The 14,807-nt window shown below is 34.4% G+C and overlaps 1 long non-coding RNA gene across 1 annotated transcript in view; it reads left to right on the top strand.

The window, feature by feature from the left end:
* LOC115290482 overlaps positions 1-13,984 on the top strand; it is a 30,483-nt gene extending 16,499 nt beyond the window's left edge. The window contains exons 2-4 of the long non-coding RNA XR_003908138.1: positions 1,123-1,252; positions 7,121-7,206; positions 13,945-13,984. This is a non-coding gene — a long non-coding RNA (uncharacterized LOC115290482). The remainder of the gene's footprint in view (positions 1-1,122; positions 1,253-7,120; positions 7,207-13,944) is intronic.
* The last annotated feature ends 823 nt before the right edge of the window (positions 13,985-14,807 follow it).

Below are 14,807 nucleotides of genomic sequence, written 5' to 3'. Positions count from 1 at the left end.
TGATGTTCTAACCTACTACCCACCTCCAGATCTAGACCTGAGCTGTGATCAAGAATCAGACATGCAACCAGCTGAGCCACACAGATGCCCCTTTTATTAATCTTTGATGGTGCTATGAATTAGATGTTGGCCTACCTGCATGGATTTTATAGATATTTTATCTACTATCTTTCTTCTCTTTGCCCTTTTAATCTACTTCCCATATGGTTTTCTTGCTTTTTTGACTTTGTCAAAGTTTGTGTAAAATTCTGATTTCTGCAATCATATTGCATTTCCAAGATCTCTTCATGTAGAGCCACCAGTTGACTAAATAATAAATAAGCAAAAATCGAATCTAAATAAATGCTAGCATTGGAGTGTAATAGAACATTCTAATATGTACAAAACATTACAATAGCATAAGACAACTTCTCAAATTTGAAGTAAAGTATAAGTAGAATGGTAGTCAACCATACTGATTACTTTTAAATTGCTATTACTAAACATTAATGGACTGGTGAAGTAAAAATAAAGTCAGAATAGTTTATTTTTATTATCCAAATTTAATGAAGAAAGTATGTTGAGAATATGTTTCTACTCTCAGATTTATTTTCTTCATCTAAAACATGATAACTAAATATTACATAGTCCATTACTTATGGAAAAATCAATATATATATTTATGAGGAATTAAAAATAAAAATATTGTCCTCATCTTTACATCTCTTCAACTACATTATCATACAGTTACCAGGCTAATATTCACTAACCCACTGACAATGGATATTGAACTAGTATTAAGTTTAAAAAGGCTTTAACATTCTAGCAATTTCGGAGCTAAAATTTCCGTGATGTTTCATTATGTAGTTAGGTGTATCCAATTTATACTCTACAAGAAGAAATTCATTGAAATCTACCTTTATTTCATTGCTTATCTTGTACATGCTTACAAACTTGTCCTTTCCAAAGATTCAAAGAATGCAAAATTAGAGAAACAAAAGGAAATTGTTCATATTATGACTCAAGCCAGGTGCCCAAAAGTAGACACTGATTTTTTTTTAATTATATTCAGTGCAAAAATAGATAACAGAATCCCTATTTACAGTAGTTCAGCTTGGCCTTTAATCATTTGTTTATCCATAGGACTATTGATTGCCGCCTCAGCAAAGAGAACCACAGTGACACAGGGATAAGAAGAGAAGCAGTGTAATTTTGTGCTGTTGGCTGTTCCACGCGATGAAACTATAATTCACAAAGTGATAGATAACAGAAGGTAATTTTATGGTTACTAAGAATGAGTTTGCATTTGTTTGTGTAGTTACTATATAAATTTATAGATGCATTTTGTTTGTATCGCATTTTAAATTTTAGTGGCTGAGCAGGAAGAGGATTGAAGTAGCACAAGGAGTATGTTCATGAACTCCTTTAGCAGCCACTTGTAAAGGTGGACTGTAATTCAACATGAAATAGGTTCAGAATGTTCCCACAAACTCATTATAAATCAAGCTGCTTCGAAGGTATGGTGTTATTAAGTTTGTTTTCTGATTTTCTCTTGCCCTTCCTCCATCATCTTATCTAGAAAAAGAGTTTAAAGGCAGGGAAAGTAATTCAGCAAGGACCTACTTTTAGTGGCTGAAATAAAAAGAGTCTTGCTAGATACATTTCACTAAGCCATAAATGCAGTTTTAAGAGTCAGGGATTTTTTTTCCCATATCATTGACTGACTTTGTCATCTGCTATCTAGCCAAAGTTTGATAATGAAGCAGTTAGTTTATGCATGCAAAATTGGACGTGTGTTTTGGAAGCTGTAGATTACTGTCGCAGGAGTCCAATTCCAGTGATGAACCTCAGCTGATTCCAGCAATGATGCTGCCGGTTGCATTTTGTGCATTAAGTGCAGCTAAAATGTGTCGGGAGTTATAAAGTTTACTTTTTCGTCCTTGTAAAGGTGCTGGAAAATCATTTAATAGAGACCATTATGGTTTATTGGTGGAAGCTTCAGGTCTTATAGTAAAAAGTAGAATTGAACCTGGTAAGAGCAATCTCAAATCTACATTTAGAATATTCTACAAATATTACACCAGTAGGTCCTTTCAGGACTGAATTGATTGAGGACAAGGAATTATGCTTCACACATTATAATGGCTGGCATCCAGTTGATTTTCAATGTATGTATATCAAACAGGATTGGACTAAACTTCAGAAAACCTGTTTTATGTAATGAATGGTTTTCCCTAATGCTTCTTAACTTCTAAATGCACATTCTTACCCATTGAACAAGCTATTTCCTCAGTCTGAGGTGTTCACCACATTAGTCATCATGAAAATTGGTTTCCCCTAGATCTTCCAATCTCTCGTCTAGAACTTTGCCTAAAATAAGCATTACATACTTGTTTACTAAACCAAGAAGAATAAATGTGAAACATTTGGTAGGCATAAAGTATCAGAAGTCTAAAACGTTGGAGTATTGGAGAATTATACAATGTAAAAGCTGCCTTTATTTGAAGCATGAAATCCTAATTATTGCTCATTCAGCTAATTACTTAAGCATTCTTTAAAAGTAGATTAAAAAGATTTCCAACTTCATCAATCCCTATGCAAAACCAAATGAGCAAATTACTACATAAAAATCTGTAGAATAAAACTATTGCATAAATGCTAAATATTATTAGGAATAGCTTTTATGCTAAATGACATTAAACAAATCAAATATGCATTTATTGAGTGAATATTATAGCTTTAACCTGAGCTGCATTCTTTAAGACATTTTCAAAAGATGATGTGGCACGCCATGTTTCTAGAAGTTTGAACACAGCTATAAGGAAACAATCTAATTGAAGCAATTCCAGATCAATGACAGATTAAACCATGACATACCAAACAGGATTAATCCCTCTTCTTTAAATACATTTGACATTTTCCTACCTCCCTACACTTGCGCACAATATTCCCTGTACCTGGATTGCCTTGCACCTATTTCTGCACATCAAAAGTCTAGTCTTCCTCTTCAGTACATGCCACCTTATCCTGAAGGCTTTCTTAGTCACACCACTAAGAGTCACCGTGTCCTTTCTCCATATTGTCACTACTCTTTGACCTATAACCGGCATTCAGCATGGTCTCCTTGACATAACAAATTTTCACATTGACTCTTCATATCTAGACTGAAAACTTGCTAAAGATCAGAGCTTCAGTATGTGAAAATGCTGAGCAGTGTCTGACACCTGAAAAACTTTCCTTCTTTTGCTCCCAACAGTGTGTTAGTAGGCAGTTTTAAATAATGGCTATTGAGTGTCATAACAAGTTATACCCCTACCGGGTATGATACAAGTTTGAAATCTAATGGGAAGGAGAAAGACGGAAAATGCAGTGATCAAAGATTACTCCATTGAGAAAGTCCAACTGCAGCTGGAATTGAAGGAAAAATAGAGGCTATACAAACAAGATTTGCAAAAGTATGAATGCAAGGGGTTAGTTGTGTAGGGACTGGAAGGTCAGCACCATTTAATGTTGCATTTGGTAAAGTTGCTGGATATATGGCTGGGAGATGGAGTAAAGTATCAGAAGAACCTGATAGTTGGGCACAGAGCTTTGAACAGGAAAGTAATAGAAAGATACTAAAATCTATGATCAGAGGAGAGAAAGAAATTAGAATTTTCAGGAAGCTTAAGCTAGCAACAGAGTGTGGCACAGAATAACCAAAAAAAAAAAAAAAGGTTGGATAAGACCAGCTAAAAAGGAGTTGTAGTAATTAAGAATGAAATAGTGAGTTTCTAAATGAAAGTTACAGCCATATAAATGGAGAATGTAGAGATCAGTCTGAAACAGACGAGATAAATAAAATATGAGATCAGCCTATCAGATAAGGACTTAGTAACTTTTTGTATATAGAGCAGCAATTTTCTTTCTTTCAAATTTACTACCATGTAAACAATTTTACAAGACTGACAGAATTTTTGTGAAATCTTATTTTGCCAAGTAAGAACATTAAAATAACAAGGCAACACCTACCATTGACACATTTTCATGAAAAAGAAGATATTTTAAAACTAAAAGGCAGTGAGGATTTTTCTGTATTCTCTGCTACAGGTGTTTGCTCATGATTTTCGTTGCCCTGGAGTGACTCCCACACTCTTTGAAACTCTACTTATCTTCAGGACCACCTCCAGAATCACTTCTCCATGAAATATTTCATGATAAGCATGTAGAGACAGTGGAATGTGCTTACTTGCCCTATTGTGTATAGCACATTCTTTCTCATATTAAATGTATTTACTTGCATGATTGGTTCTTTTATTACAAGGTAAGTTCTTTAAGGACATTCACCTTAAATTATTCCTCAGTGAGTAGTTGGCACAAAATGGGTGCTCACTAGTTGAAAGAGACAAAGAGTGATGGAAGGGCTTCTAACCTCAGAGCAGAAAGCAGGTAGCAGTTGTGAGAGAAACGGGGAAGGAGCCCATTTGGAAAGGAGGTGACAGCGGTCCATTCTTGCCATGCTGGGTTTTCTTTAAATTTTTTTATGTCTTTATTTTATTTTGAGAGAGAGAGACAGAGACAGAGAGTGAGAATGGGAGAGGCAGAGAGAGATGGAGACACAGAATTTGAAGCAGGCTCCAGGCTCTGAGGTGTCAACAGAGAGCCTGATGCAGGGCTCGAACTCACAGACTGTGAGATCATTACCTGAGCCGAAGTCGGACACTTAACCAACTGAGCCACCCAAGCACCCCAGTATGCTGGATTTTAAGATATAGACTGATAACTGGGACAACTGGGATAGCAACAGGAAATATTAGTCACTTGAAGTTTGAGTGAAATTCTAGAAACTGCACTCAATTACGTTGTTATCTGCATAGAGTCTTTGAAATAGATAATATCTTGTTGGAGTAGGACTAAACAGAGAAGAAAATAAAGTATGATGAAAATTTTGGAGACTACCTGTACCCATGGGGAGAAAAATGAAGAGAAACTGATGGAAGATACGGAAAAGAGGAAGTGAGAGGGAGACCAGTAAAAGGCATTGTCCTAGAAGCCATTGAAGGACTGGCTTCAAAGACTGGAGGTCAGTCCTCGAATGCTGAAGAAAGTCACCGGCCATGCTTTCTACAAGCAACTCTGATCAACAAACAGTACGAAAACTGACTGCGAAGTCTGACTTATAGCCACCATTAAGTTATGGCCTTGAGAGAAAAATTCAAGTAAGAACACATTACCTGGTGGGATGTTAAAAAAAAAGAGAGAGAGAGAGAAACAGCTTCACAATAGCTACCAATTGTGGAGGAGAGGCTTTACAACACTGTGTCAATGAAAACAGTTCATCAAGAAAGGTTATATATAATTCCGGTTCAATGTACACTAATTTATTTTTCATTCCATTTTTAATGAATTCACATTAGAGAGGTTCTTTTGGAGTCATAATGTGTTATTTTTAATAATTTATCTCTGAACTTTAAAAATTAATAATATTTGCACAGGGCCATTTTATAATCACAATATGGTACTTCAAGGTGTGAATTATGATACAATAACTCATACCTTGTGCATTTCAACAAGCACTCATCCTATGGCCTCATTCTTAGCAAAGCAAAAGGTATGAATTATTATGCAATAACTCATGCTCTGTCACATATTATTACTTAATTATGGAGGAAGAGGAGAATTTCAACTAATTTCAGTCTTGAAAAATCTAACATTTTATCCTTAAAAAAATCTCAGATGCTTCTTTGACACAATTGAATCACTTTACGTCTTTTTCCATTCAGATCACTCTAGATTAACTTTTTATAGCACCTTGTCCTACTTCTTGCAAATCTCAGGAAATCTCTAATAGAGAAATTGAAAAGCCCTACATAGTTCTTTAGCCTATCTTTTATAGAATCGTTCATTTATATCCAAAAAGAAACTATATTACTTCAATACTTTTTCAATATATTACAAAGAAAATGAGCAAGAAATAAGGGAGGGAAGAAGAGAGAAGGAAGGAAGGAAGGGAAATCAGATTAAAATATGAATATCTATTAACTATGATGATTTTCTGTTAGAATTTTTAAACAGTCAAAAATACCTTCAAGATAGCACAGAATAGGGGTGCCTGGGTGGCTCAGTCGGTTAAGCCTCCGACTTTGGCTCAGGTCAGATCTCACGTTCGTGGGTTCGAGCCCCGCGTCGGGCTCTGTGCTGACAGCTAGCTCAGAGCCTGGAGCCTGCTTCTGGTTCTGTGTCTCCTTCTCTCTCTGCCCCTCCCCCTTTCATGCTCTGTCTCTCCCTGTATCAAAAATAGAATAAAAAAAACATTTAAAAAATAAAGATAGTACAGAATATACTTGTCTATAATCATTAGAGCATATACATTTTCCAGAAAAGAATATAAATACTCTTTCAGGGCTATGTCTCAAATAGTCATCATTAAATGATAACGAAAAGTTTCCCTTGAAATCTGAAGCAATGAAATTATTTATTTAATGCTTTCTCTCATGTTAAAGGATTTTTTTTCTGCCCTTAAGAAGCTTACAGTATAGAAAGGGAAATGAAAACAGAAGACTGGATATGTTACAAGAAACAAATAGCAGTCAATAAAACAGCCTGGATACCAAATATGTAAAGTAGAAGAGCTCTAATCTTTCAGGTACATCATTAAAGAATGATGTATTAAAAACTTGTAGTTTGTGTATTGGAAAAATTAATAACAACTCAGAGAGAAAAGGATCCTGTGCCTGTGGAGAAAATCACCACGCTACTGACCAGCTAATGTTGACTGATCAATCAGTCTATCTCTGTTTCCACCAATCAAATCAGTCAATGAATTAATGTTGAAACGTTGTTACATAAACTTTTTCAGAAGCTAGTCTTTTCTCCTATGTTACGTATGATTTCCCTCATAGTTGTTCTTTTTATGGTATTTTTTTTACCTAAAAATTAACAGTGTGAATATCATTGACCTAAGCCTGGAGATCTCATATATTCAAACTTTACAGAACCTTCTCAATCAATATAAAGAATTTTGGTGACACCACTAAGAAAACAGCAGGATAACACAGGGAGCAAAGCCATGCTTCAGAGCGGCTGAGGCTGACTTGCTTGACTTACCTTGAGCTTTTATGCTAAACCATTAACACCTTCTAACAAATCTTTCTCTCCTAAGGGATGCATTGGCCTCTCATACTTCAGTTTAATGTTCCAGTGATGGTTATATAATCTGCCAGTATACCTCCAAAGTAGCAAAACAAGGTGAGTGTTTTCAATTACTTTTTAAGATCTCTGATGATATAGCAGCACAGTCGGGTATCAGGCCTTGGTCTTTTTCAAGCTGTTTTAAACTCAGTTCATCCTGTTGTCCTGATTTGTGTATATATGTAATGTCATGTCTGTGTGGTCATGAATTACCAGGACCCTGGAAGAAACAGGATACATGTTTTTATATCATTTGTGACACAGCCAGTGATTATATCAATGGACTTAATGGCATTCATTATTAATGTAATACTTATCAAAATAAGACTTTGATATTAACCACTCACTTAATGCTTTATGTAAGTTTTGTTTTAGTTAGGTTATGTGACCCAAAGTAAATATTGTATGTTTTCTGGTAACACGTATACCTAAGATAAAGCAGTATACTCCCTTAGTCATAGATGTCTTCCTTACGTGATAAAGTTATTCTATCTAGAATATTCATAAATCTTCTGAATTTTTATTTAGAAAGAAATTTGAGAAACTTAAGATAATCAAGGTGATCGTGACTTTGCTTAAAGTCCCACTCTTTCTGTGTTAATGAATGCCTTTAAAGAAAAGCTTTTTTAAAGAATAAATTATTCCTTTAACGAGAACCATAAAAATAAGATGTTTTTCTTCATAGAATGAGATAAATTCCTCATTAGTTTTCTGATTTGCTGAAGTCTGGATCTCATTTAATATTTCCTGGTTCTGAATGCAATATAGTTTTATATACTCTAGTTAAAGGGCTATGACAAGGAGTTAAATGCCACAGCAACAAGCAATTAAGAAAATTAATCTTTTTAGAGGAAAATAAAGACAGAGCAGTGAGCGTTCACCTCAGATCGGCAAACATTGGATAACTAAAGCAGATTATTGAAATTGTATTAAAGTACAATCATACAGTGTATAACAATATTTATCGTTGCCACGTGTTCCTACCCCATTTGTTTAGCCTGATATATCACAGATGTCCCTACGAAATCCTCTTCAATCCACATACAAGATTGAATGCATGGCTGGACCCACACTTCCTGGGAGAACTTTCCTTGTCACACATGTTAGAGAAGAGAACTTATTTTCAGTGCACAACAAAGCTACTTCTGCAGGTGTGGGGAAGGGTCGCTGGCACAGAACCCAAAGCTGCTTCTTCTCATTGCCTCTTGTTCCCATCTGGGACAAATCCTTGTCTCCAACATCCTTGAAAATGAATTGGCGAATACTCTGGGACAGTTTATCGAAGGAATTAGGTAGCAAGCTGATCTGCAAGATAAAACGTAAGCTGGGAAAGTGAGCCATGTTTGGTGGCTTCCCAGGTGTTTCTTGAACATATAAAGAAAACAACCAAAATAAACAAACAACAATATAGCTCATGCTCTTTTCTCTAAGTTCATCCAGTTACTTATTTTGTATTATTTAGGGCTCTGCCGTTATTTTTCTATGTTTATCACCTAATACTTTTAATCTGGTAATTAATGCCTCTCATAGAAAAAAAAGATAATTCTTGCAAGAATTCTATCTTGTGTGCCTCAAAATAAATAAATAAATAAATAACAAGGGTTAAAGAGTAAGATCCTAAATATGGCTCAATTAGCAATCGCCAACACTTTTTGAAAATTTCTCCATAAAATGGATTACTTCATAAATGCACAAGCCATTTACTTTTTGAAAAGAGCTATGAAGCCAATTATTTTGTAGTACAGTAGCCTATATTCCTATAATCCAGCCAAAACTTAGCAAGGTGGTTGGTTATATCCTTATAAATGTCTGCCCTTTTAACATGCTGTACATGCATTCTAAAATTTGTGCTAGGTTCTGGTTGTTATGGAGAAGAATTAATGCATTCTATTAAATTTAACTTTTGCTGAAACACTCTTACATCAGCTAAAGCATAGAGCTGTAACTGGAGACTAGCTTCCACAGCAATTAAGGAATAAAATACCTGGCTTTTATAATCCATCTTTTGTTCTGGGAGATGCCTATACTTAAGTCAGTATGGCGTTAGACAAGGACTTTGACCACTGAATATTGAACTTCATCAAAATCCATCCACACTCAGTGCTTTAACAAGTCCGTTCCTGGGTAGGTATTATTTTAAAAAGTAGAACCCTTTCAATTAAGTGTATACTCTTAATTGGTCAAGAGATTAAACTGTATCTTTGCTCAGAAACCTACTATGCTCCCAACGTATACAACGAAACACAAATTCTTCAGCCCAATGTGCTGGTCCAGTCCCCATCCCCTAAACCTATACCGCATATATAGCCACCTTTATCCCTTTAAAAATCAGCTGTCTATTCCTATGATTCTACTCCTAGAATGCCGTCTTTTCCTTATTTAAATTCTTCCAGTTCCACAGTCTACTGTAAATGCAGTTTAAACCAGGATATCCCCAGCTAGAATTAACCTTTGGATCTTCAGTATAGTTCCTTCTCCAGTCTGCCTGTTTCTGGTGCAAGTTACATGAGTGCTTACCACTCTGCTCATACCAAATCTAAGATGCTAAAAATCTGTTCAGTAGGAACATAATTCGAAATATATTCTTAGTTTTTTCTATAGCTCAGTACCTTGGACATAGCAGGTGCCTGTTAAATATGTACAGATTTGAGGTAGACAATAGACTGTCCCTCCCTCCATTAGACTCAGGTAACAGGGCCTTCTCCCCTGGGTAACCCTCATGCTTTAGGGGTCCCTGCAGATCACAGACACACATGCAAAATTAAATGTGTTTAAAAAACACACAGGTACTTTTATCGTGAGGGTCCATCACTTACTGTTGGCGCAGCATAACTCCTAGTGTTAAACATCTGCTCTGTATCTAATACAGCTCAAGCCCCACAGAAATGCTTCTTTGTGTCTCTTTGCCCAATGTCCTTTAAACAAGACAACTGTGTTACAGTGTCCTAAGCTTTGTAAGTTATGCAGTAACCATAAGCACTAAGGTTACAAAGAAGACATTAATTAAATTAAATTCTTCTTCTCAAAGAACATGAATACAAAGGTACTTGCATGAGAAGAATTTTTCCTTAATAAGTCAGGCAGAGAAGGACAGATACCATATGTTTGCACTCATAGGTCTAACAGGAGAACAGGAGAAACCTAATGGAGGACCAGGGGGAGGGGAAGGGGGAAAGAGAGTTGGGGAGAGAGAGGGACACAAAACCTGAGAGACTACTGAATACTGAAAATGAACTGAGGGTTGAAGGGGGAGGGGGAAGGGGAAAAGAGGTGGTGGTGATGGAGGAAGGCACTTGTGGGGAAGAGCACTGGGTGTTGTATGGAAACCAATTTGACAATAAACTATTAAATAAATAAATAAATAAATAAATAAATAAATAATTTTTAAAAATTAAAAAAAAGAATTTTTCCTTAGTAATGCCCATCAGCCTTTCTCTTGTTTCTCTTTGCACTAAAGTTAATGACTTTCACAAATTAGCACAGAGCACTTGAAAATATTTTGCCATGTTAAGAAACTCATATTACACTTATTATCCTAGATGACACACTAAACATAATACTAATTATTTACATTGGCTATAAAATGGCCATTGAAAGTTAGAATTACAATTTTTAGTTGAACAAAAATAGTAAGATTTAAATCAATATTTTAAAATATCAAACTGAGATTTTCAGCTTCATTTAAATGCTGGTACTAATGTTCATGAATAATTTGTAATCATACTTTAAATAATCCATAATTTTAAATTGCTAGAAGAAAATATGTGTTTATAAATACAGTACATTTAATTTTTTATTTTTAATTTTTTGTAAGTATATTTTTATGAAAATTAAAATTTTAATCTATTTAGTTATTGCAGTGGCAAAGTTAAGAAGGGTGTTATTTATGAATCTTTCTTACTTTTGTATTTTATAGTAAAATATTCATTTTATTATTTGAAAAAATGTATACCAAAAACATACATGTATAAAAATACCCATAACTTAATCACTGTCATTATTTAAAATTTAAATGAAAACTGGCCAGTGCCTACTACTGCTAAGATTTTGGTGCATGGCCTCCTAGTCTTTCCAGTATTTTCCTGAACTTATAACAAACATATATTCATAACAACACATATACATATTTGAACAAAAATTTGACTTTTGAAATATACATTCATCTCCCAACATAATACCTCCAAATTTCCAACAACAAAATTTAAAGGCAAATTATGAAAAGAAACACAGTTTTTTTCTAATTGCTCTAGCCTTCTCCAAGTGTATCAAAACATAGTCCTTTGATGCTAAATTCCTCTGGTTTCCTTTTTTGCCTTCTTAAATTTACTATAGTCTAGTTTTCTCTCTGGAATTTAACTTCCTTACTGATACACTTCCATACAGTACCTGTCCCAGATTACTCAAATCGTTTTTTGGAAAGCAACTGATATATAGAAATTAACCCCTATTTTTGTAGCCCCATAAGTAAAAATCCTAAAATCATCTAAGAAATTAAAATTTAATTCCCCAGTGGTCACCGACAATGTCATGAAAAGCCTGTGGCTCCCACAAGAGAATCAGGAGACCTCTTAAAGAGAATTAGAAGATGGATTTTCAGTTTTGAATGAAAAGGAATGATCATTTTCTAGTCTAAAACTATGTCTTAAGTTCAGATGATTGGACATGGCCACAAAGCACAACAGACGGAAATGCGGGAGAAAAAAAGCAAATGACTAAGATTCTCCTGCAGGCCACATGTCACTTTCATCACCAGAACAGAGGACGGGAGGATTTGGACAGCTATACTCAAACAGAGAATTTTACCCTGAACTCCCTCTTACATTTAATCAACTGCATATGTTGTTTATTGTGCCAGTGCCATGAACATTAACGCTTAATTAAATTGTTTCACTCTTTGACTATCATAAATGCCACATCTCTTTAAAGCCATGTTTTATTTAGTTAAAGTTTGTTTTATCATCCAGAAAAAGGATTATTAAATTGAATGGGTGACTATTTCAGCTCAAGTTAAAATCAATAATATTTAGTTGGGCCCTAGGTGCTAAATTCTGAAACCCTATGTTTTGCACTTTGCAGCAGCCCTATATCTAAACATCACTGACGGTTCTCTCTCCTGTGTTCATCTATGATTTATGGCTGTTCTAGTAGGTGGGACGCGGCTTCAAGGCCTCTTGCAGTGTTTAAGCTTCTAATAATCAGAGGAGTTTTCGTTTCCTACTCTTTTTGAACTGAGACTGCCATTCTCAATTTTAGAAACCCATAAAAAATTAGAATTTTTAAAAATTCATAACAATCTATTTTCTGAAATAGTTAATATCTGACTTTTAGGTGAAAAAATGTACTCTGTAAAACATGCCCTCAAATTTCATATAAAACAAAGTCAACCTAGGTCCCTGAATAAAGATTTTTAGCTCTGTCTTAATTCTTCATTACTCCAAGATAATCTGATGCAAGATGAAGTCTTTGAATGCCTTTAAGTGGTTTCAAACATTAAAATTTTTTTAGCAGCAAACTTCTCATTCATGAAACTATAACTCACTCTTTAAGGAATGGTGTTTCTATTTTCCTATTTAATTTACATAATGAAAATAGTCATAAATAACATTATCAGCATACTTAATATCAAAGCCTAAATGATCATTAATAGCTTAAACACAGTGAAAGTTTGTCATTCACTCACTATAAAAATTATCTTTCATTATGTTGGGCATATTGGAAACAAATAGCAAAATTTTACCAAAAGATATCCCCCCAAAATGGGACCTATGTTTTAAAAGAAAAAAATTTGCAATCTATATTACTGCTAACTTAACAACAACAACAGCAAATCGCTCAATGACTAATTTGAATTATGAAGGCATATTTTGCCAGAAATCATCTTTAGGAAGTGAGGCACAAATATTCAGTTTTTGTAGCTATTTTACAATGTCAGCATTCCTTTCTATCAACCTATCTTAATAAAACATAAATTAATCGCTTTTTAATTACATGAGGATTTGTTTACTGAAAACACTTTGATATGAATGAAATTTGAAAAATCCTTACAGTGATTCCTCTCTAGTGCTTTATATTTTTAAGTCATGTTGTCCATTCAAGTTCATTGCGAAAAGTAGATGAAAACACTACAAACATAATACTTTAATACTGAGAATGTGAAGTGTGTGCTTAACCCTATATTTTTAACCTATTTTGAAATTGAAAAAATTAGAGAACAAAGCATTTACTTTTAACAATTCTGTAGATCATGCAATGATTTTATATACTTTGAATCTTTTATTCTTTTGACTAGCAAACTTAACAACCAAAGTCATAACTTACTTAATTATTTTCATTTATCTAAATGCTACTCGGCTGTGTGAGCTGTGCAGGAAATTCCCAAAAAGAATCAAACAGATATTCCAGCTTGCCGTAAAATTAAAGTCTTGTGTGAAAAATTTGAGTGTGTATATTGAGAATTTAGCCTCCATGCAACACACTCACAAAAGAATAGAGACCGAGTTCCTGAAATATTGAACCCAACACTGACATAATTGACTACACCATTTTAATTGTCATTAGTCAGGATTCGTATCTAAAAAGTCAGAAATGCTTTAAGGTTATTGACATATACCTAGGGATGTTCAAAAGTCTCCCTTCCCTTTATTTTCAAACTTCTATTTGTAGGGAAAGGAAATAACCTTTACTGTATAGTAGGTATAAAAGGAACCAGATGATTCATCTCTGTAAATCTGCTTGTTGAATTTGATGGATCATTCTTAAAAGCGACGTTGCTAATCTTCAGGTTTTCTTTTTTAGGTTATTCACAGATCAGTAGGTTTTCCAGCTAATACAGGTCTGATGCTCTTCTGTCTTCACACATGGTATTCATCATATCTTGACAAGAAAAGACCTTCAGTCTACAAATAACCTTCACTGAAGTAAGACATGTAAGTGGGTTTCTTTATGAAAGATAGATTTTATGGCTGAATAAAAAACAACTGTAGTTAAAAAGTGTCATTGCATGGCCTTATTTGAAGACTTTTCCTTCAAGGAACTTTAATGTTTGTTATTGAAACTACTAATAGACCAGGAAAAAAAAGAAAGAAAGAAAAGAATAGGAAAGAAAGAAAGTATTAAATGACTTTATCATTAACCACAAACGCAACAGGAAGGGTTGATCAGCTCTGTATTTTATCATTCTGAAGCGTTCAGCCTTTAAAATATTTAAGCATCCACATTAGTTCTTGTCAAACTAGCACAAAGCAGTGCATAATATGACCTGCATGTAAGAGCAGAACAAGATAAGAGGTTACAGTCAGGGTGAAATTTCCACCATGGGATCATCCTGTACTATAGATCATAGTTCGGCTTCTTGTTTCCAGACGATTACTAAATGAGGTTGAATGTTTTCTTTATGTTTTCACTTGGTCATACTAAGAGGGAGAATCCAGGGTAGTTGATATTGAACTTCCAAGGATGAAACAATAAATTTGAGGCATCCTACACACCCTTATTTCATATGGCCAATTAGAAAAACAAAGTTGATCAAATTTCATGGTGTCAGATAGCATGATAATCTGGGTTCTCATGGTTTAAATGACAGCTGTAAAGAAAGTATTAAGAACTATTAAGCTGAGCAAGAATCAAAATGATTTCTCGCTGAAACTACAGTGTCTGAA

Source organism: Suricata suricatta, chromosome 4, assembly GCF_006229205.1.
Source record: "Suricata suricatta isolate VVHF042 chromosome 4, meerkat_22Aug2017_6uvM2_HiC, whole genome shotgun sequence".
Lineage (NCBI taxonomy): Eukaryota > Metazoa > Chordata > Mammalia > Carnivora > Herpestidae > Suricata > Suricata suricatta.
The sequence above is the reverse complement of the archived record's forward strand: the minus strand, read 5'-3'. Positions and strand labels throughout refer to the sequence as shown.